The following is a 6,261-nucleotide window of genomic DNA, read 5'->3' on the forward strand; positions in this document are numbered from 1 at the left end:
ATATAAACGACTAAGTCAATACGTTAGGAAAATTCTGTCTCTGCTTCATTCTAGTAATGTTTCAGTCCTAGGTCACTTTTCTATCTTATCAAAAAATAAAAATAAATAAAATAACAGCCGCTTATGGACTTCACACGAGATCTGGATGGATCAGAAACTTCAGCGACATCCATAAAGATCTACTCATAAAATTTGATTCGAGGAGAGCAAAAGAGGGAGAAGAGCATTCTTTATCCCCCTCTAGTCCCTAATCTTGGGCCGTCGTCTCCGTCATCTTTCTCCGACTCTTTCCATTGTCTCGTTGTCTCTTGCTACATCAACCTCTTTCTTTGGTTCTTTATATCCATCTCATCATACTCTCGTTAGTTCGTCTTCTCGTTAAACTCTTTCTCTATTTAGCTCAGCACTTCTTTATCATTCTAAACAAATCCTGTGCTTTTCAGCACTTTCCTGTACTGTACTAGTGTTAAGTCATATGTAGTTATCCAACTGCTAAGGCCACTGGGAATATAGATGCTGTATTGGATAAATCCTTGAGTCCTGTTTAAAGCATTAAAGGGATATGATGACACTCTTGCTGTCTTGCTTACGTGTTCTTAAGGCTTTGATCATATGAGCTTGTAGACAGCCAGCGTTTCCTTTAAAAACTAGCGTGAAACACAAATCATCTGTTGATACAGAGCTCAGGACTCACAGGAAGCAGCACACTCTGTTTCCCAATCCTGTCCCCTTAAGCCAAATAGGTTTAAAAGGTCAGATGTGTCCTTTTGGAGGGAAGATAATATAAAAAAGACCCAAACCGGCCGTCTGTGTTTGCATCGATTGACCAATAGTGATGTACGAAGATCGTGAGAAGACGCAGGAGCCACGCTGTGACGCGGTGAAAGAGTTTCTGGAGACGTTGGTACTTCACTGTCATCTAATTCTTCTCAGTGAAACCAAAGAAGGCTGCAGCATCTTTACTTTCATCCAATCATGTTTCTTATTCACGTTATTATTATTTCCTACAGCTCATTCACAGCAACTTCATGACAGATTCTCCAAATAAAATCTGTAAGGAGATGTTTATGTAGTGTTTATGGAAGGAGACGTCAGTGTCAGTGCTTTGTGCAGTCAGATCCTTCTTCGCATCTTCACCTTGTTCCCCATGTTTGGTGAAAGCTGTCGAGGTAAAAAAAAAAAAAGATCAATCTCATTGGCGTATCTGTGTCATCTCAAGCAGGTGAGCGTGTTTGATATTTGTTAAGGCATCGTCCTTCTGGAGGTTCAGGATGGGGCCAGGAGGGGGGATGGCTCCTGGAGGAATGTCTGTCTGAATAAGAGAGGATGGGAGGAGAGCTTCAGAGAGACTGGAGTCTGATGAAGTCCTGTGCAGCATGCTAGAAATAAATGAGCGTCTACTCTGGTTGAAGCTCTCGTTTATTACCCTTGAAGTCTGTAAAGGTCACGAGGTTTCTTAGCACCGGAGTCAGCTGAAATTTTTTGGTCCTGTTTATTTATAATGTGATGTCACAGACCGACAAATTGGAGCCTTCGTACTAGCTGGCTAATTCATCGTTCATATCTCCCAGTGGTTTAGCAGTGTGAACTGTGAACTGTGTGCTGATTTTGTTTAGAAAGCACATATTTGTGTACTTGAATAATTTGTCTAAATTACCTGACTTGCTCGAGTTATTGCTCTGGAGATGAAATGATGCTGTTTCCAAGCCTCTGGTTCTTGATTTCAGACCAAAGTTATTTGACTGAAAATAGCTTCTGTGTTTATTTACACTCAGATATCCTTCAGACAAGGTGGAATGTCCCCATGCATGACACAGGAGTCCATGTCTGCTAACTTGCTAGCGTGACCCAATACCATCCACACACCTCCAGCCAATCTTCACTTTATGCAACTGTGATGATCAAGGAATCTCTATCAACTGGTTCTGTTTTTTTTTCCATCTTCAAGTCTGCTGTAGGGAGCATGGTGGCTTAGCGGTTAGCACGTTCGCCTCACACCTCCAGGGTTGGGTTCGATTCCCGCCTCCACCTTGTGTGTGTGGAGTTTGCTCCGCATGCCTCGCGGGTTTCCTCCGGATACACCAGTTTCCTCCCCTGGTCCAAAGACATGCATGGTAGGTTGATTGGCATCTCTGGAAAATTGTCCGTAGTGTGTGAGTGAATAAGAGTGTGTGTGCGTGCCCTGTGATGGGTTGGCACTCCGTCCAGGGTGTATCCTGCCTCGATGCCCGATGACGCCTGAGATAGGCACAGGCTCCCCGTGACCCGAGAAGTTCAGATAAGCGGTAGAAAATGAACGAATGAATGAAGTCTGCTCTAGTTATTCCTTCTTACCAAGTAACCTCCACTAAAGACTTGTTTCACTTCTTCTATTCCTATCCAAGATCATGTATCATACAGTTCTTGGTGAAGACAATGCAGACATCGAACCTTTACACAAAGCCAGAGAGTGTCTTCCATTCTCATCTTGCTCTGACACCAGAATCACCAGGTCATCTGCATATTTACTCTTGCGGCCTGGTGGACTGGGAGCTGTGCTTTGGTCCAGGTATAATTGCACGTAGAGAATCAATCGAAGAAAATATGGTTCATTTTCATCACCTGATAGCATGGCTACTAGAGTCTATTGGACATCAGTACCTGGTCTACATTCTTTTTACACTAAATCGCTGGGCTCGGTGAGCATACATACAATTTACTCTCAAGTTGCACTGAAGATATCAGACTGCCTTTCTGACAAATCATCTGAAACTTGACCTTGAAAAAACCTACCTCAGCAAAGGGCTCCTTCCTGCTGGTCTGTCAAGCAAGGAGATAGTTCAGTGGTTAAGGCGTTGGTATCTTCTCAGAAGGTCATGAGGTCAAATCCCAGGTTTATCAAGCTGAAAACTGCAAGGCCCTGAGTGGCTCTGGATGAGGGTGTTTCTCGACAGATCTCGAGTTCTCTGATTAGCAGCACATCCTGGGAACCAAGGGGCAAGTCCTGGCCTAATGGTTAGAGAGTCTGACTCGTAATCCTAAGGTTGTGGGTTCGAGTCTCGGGCCGGCCACGACTGAGGTGCCCTTGAGCAAGGCACCGAACCCCCCAACTGCTCCGCGGGCACCGCAGCATAAATGGCTGCCCACTGCTCCGGGTGTGTGTTCACTGCTGGGTGTGTTTGTTCACTGCTGTGTGTGTGTGTGTGTGTGTGTGTGTGTGTGTGTGTGTGTGTGTGTGTGTGTGTGTGTGTGTGTGTGTGTGTGTGTGTGTGTGTGTGTGTGTGTTCACTGCTGTGTGTGTGTGTGCGCACTTTGGATGGGTCAAATGCAGAGAACAAGTTCTTAGTATGGGTCACCGTACTTAGCCGTATGTCACGTCACGTCGTCACTTGACATGATAACTCAGGGTTTTTATCACCAGGTTATGTGGTGTGTCTCTTTCTGAGGTCATAGTACATGCTCATAGTACAAGATCTTTAGAGACGCTGCCCCTTCTGGGTCCATAAGCAAGTCCCAAATCTCCAATCTTCAAACTGTACATAAAACGTGATGAAATTGAACTTAAATGGAAAAGATCTTCACTTTGAATGTTTCTTCGGTAAATATCCAAAGATTTACATGTATTAGTAGTTAGATTAGATTAGAGATTAGATTTGTTCCATGACCGTATCTGCATCTGTATTTAAATTTAAACCTGAAGTTGACATGTTCCTCAACCACAGCTAATCCCTTCAGTACACAAATCATCTCAACTACAGTGAACCGGAGGACGTTTGTTAATCCCGCTCAAACGCTTAGTATTGTTCATACCTACAGTAACTGAGATATATTTCAAACTACTAACCTAATGTAAACCACCACCACCACCCTGAAAACATTGAACTGTGTGTGTGTGTGTGTGTGTGTGTGTGTGTGTGTGTGTGTGTGTGTGTGTGTGTGTTCGACTCATCCACTGTTGGAAATGATGTAGTGCTGCCTTAGCCGACTCCTCCAGTGACAGCAACCTTCCCAGTGTCCACTGAGTCAGTATGTGTGTGTGTGTGTGTGTGTGTGTGTGTGTGTGTGTGTGTGTGTGTGTGTGTGTGTGTGTGTGTGTGTGTTTATACTACTCTTTACAGTAGCAACAAAGTAGCCCATTTGTCTGGTGTCCCATCAGGGCTACAAACATACAACGAGAGAGAGAGAGAGAGAGAGAGAGAGAGAAAGGAGGCATTCTTCTGAGCTGTCACAATGAGAGACGTGTGTGTGTGTGTGTGTGTGTGTGTGTGTGTGTGTGTGTGTGTGTGTGTGTCGTTGGGGCGGGTGATTGGGGGATCAGACAGCGACAGAGAGGCTCGCCGGGATCTCCCAGAGGACTTGTGTGTGTGTGTGTGTGTGTGTGTGTGTGTGTGTGTGTGTGTGTGTGTGAGGGACTCCCCTCACGGTCGAGTGTGTGATGGTTAGAACAACAGCGCCAGACTCCAGACCCCTCCTCGCTCCCCCTCCCCTGTCTCCTGTCCTCCTTCTTTTCTTTCCTCTCACTTTGTCCCTCAGGACTTCACGTCTCTCTGCCCCATGACACTTTCTCCTCTCGTTCATCCTCTCCTCCCTTACTGCTACCTGTCTCTCTCTCCAATTCTGTCTCTCTCTCTCTCTCTCTCTCTCTCTCTCTCTCTCTCTCTCTCTCTCTCTCTCTCTCACTCTGTTTATCTTTTACATCTCTCTCCATAGGGCCAGGATTTTTTTGTTTGTTTTGCTTTCTTGTATTTCTCGCTGTGTCTCTCACTCTTTCTTTTACTTTTCTTACTCTTCTTTAATTCACTTCTCTTTCTCTTCCACTCCTTCTTCTCGCATTTATCAGTTATCTTGTCAACAGCTCCTATACTGTATATCCGCTCTTTTTCTTTCTTTTCTCCCTCACTCTGCTCTTTCTTTTGCCTTTTCTCATGTCTCTCTCTCTCTCTCTCTCTCTCTCTCTCTCTCTCTCTCTTTTCTCTTTCTTTTACAGAATCACCTCTTCTTTTTTCTTTTCATGTCCTTGTTCATACCTGTCTCACTGATCTGTCTCAGCCTTTATCTCTTCTTTTGTACATTTTCTCTCATTTACTTGTTGAGCTCTCTCTCTCTCTCTCTCTCTTCTTATCTCTATATTTTCCTGTTACTCTATCTGCTCTCGTTTATCTTCTTCTCCATCGTTTCTATACTTATTCTCTATCTCTCTTTTCTGTTTTCTATTCTCTCTCTCTCTCTCTCTCACTCTTTCTCTCTCTCTTTTCTCATCATTTTTTGTCTTTCTACGTATCCTTTTTTCTTAATTATTTCTTTCTCTTGTTTTTTCTATTTCACTCCATGTTTTCTTCTTCTTTTTTTTCTTTTCCCTGGAAACAAAATGTGCTCAGCATCAGATCTTCACCAAAACGAGTTGTGTATCTGCTTCCGATCCCCAGGACAGAACCACCAGGCGTCTGTGCGCAGCACCAGAACAGGTCCGTTTTACACGTAGGCACAGATTATGACATCACACAGAACATGACATCATCCCGTCGCTGGTGCTGATCTTGTGTCACCAAATCACATCAGTCAGGTTCTGTCTCGGTTTGTTTCATCTAAATGCAGTAAATATTGCAATGAAAAGTGCAGACGCACACACACACACACAGAAACACACACACACACACACACACACACACACACACACACACACACACACACACACACACACACACACAGAAACACACACACACACACACACACACACACACACACACACAGAAACACACACACACACACACACACACACACACACACACAGAAACACACACGCACGCACGCACACACACCACACACACACACCACAACACACCACACACACACACGCACACACACACGCACGCCACACACACCACAACACACACACCCACACTACACATACGACACACCACCACTAAACAAACACACATCACCCACACACACACAGTCACATACCCACACACACTCCTAGCCACAGACACACACACACACACACACACACACACACACACACACACACACACACACACACACACACACACACACACACACACACACACACACTGACTGTGTTTAATCTCATGATAATTAACATTCTAACGATCTAATAAAGTGTAAGTGTTTAAAGTGTGTGAAATGACTAACAGAGCCATTGGCTTGTGTATTCTGTCTCTAATGTGTGTGTGTGTGTGTATGTGTGTGTGTGTGTGTGTGTGTGTGTGTGTGTGTGTGTGTGTGTGTGTGTGTGTGTGTGTGTGTGTGTGTGTGTGTGTG

Source organism: Tachysurus fulvidraco, chromosome 7 (genome assembly GCF_022655615.1).
Source record: "Tachysurus fulvidraco isolate hzauxx_2018 chromosome 7, HZAU_PFXX_2.0, whole genome shotgun sequence".
In the NCBI taxonomy this organism is placed as follows: Eukaryota; Metazoa; Chordata; class Actinopteri; order Siluriformes; family Bagridae; genus Tachysurus; species Tachysurus fulvidraco.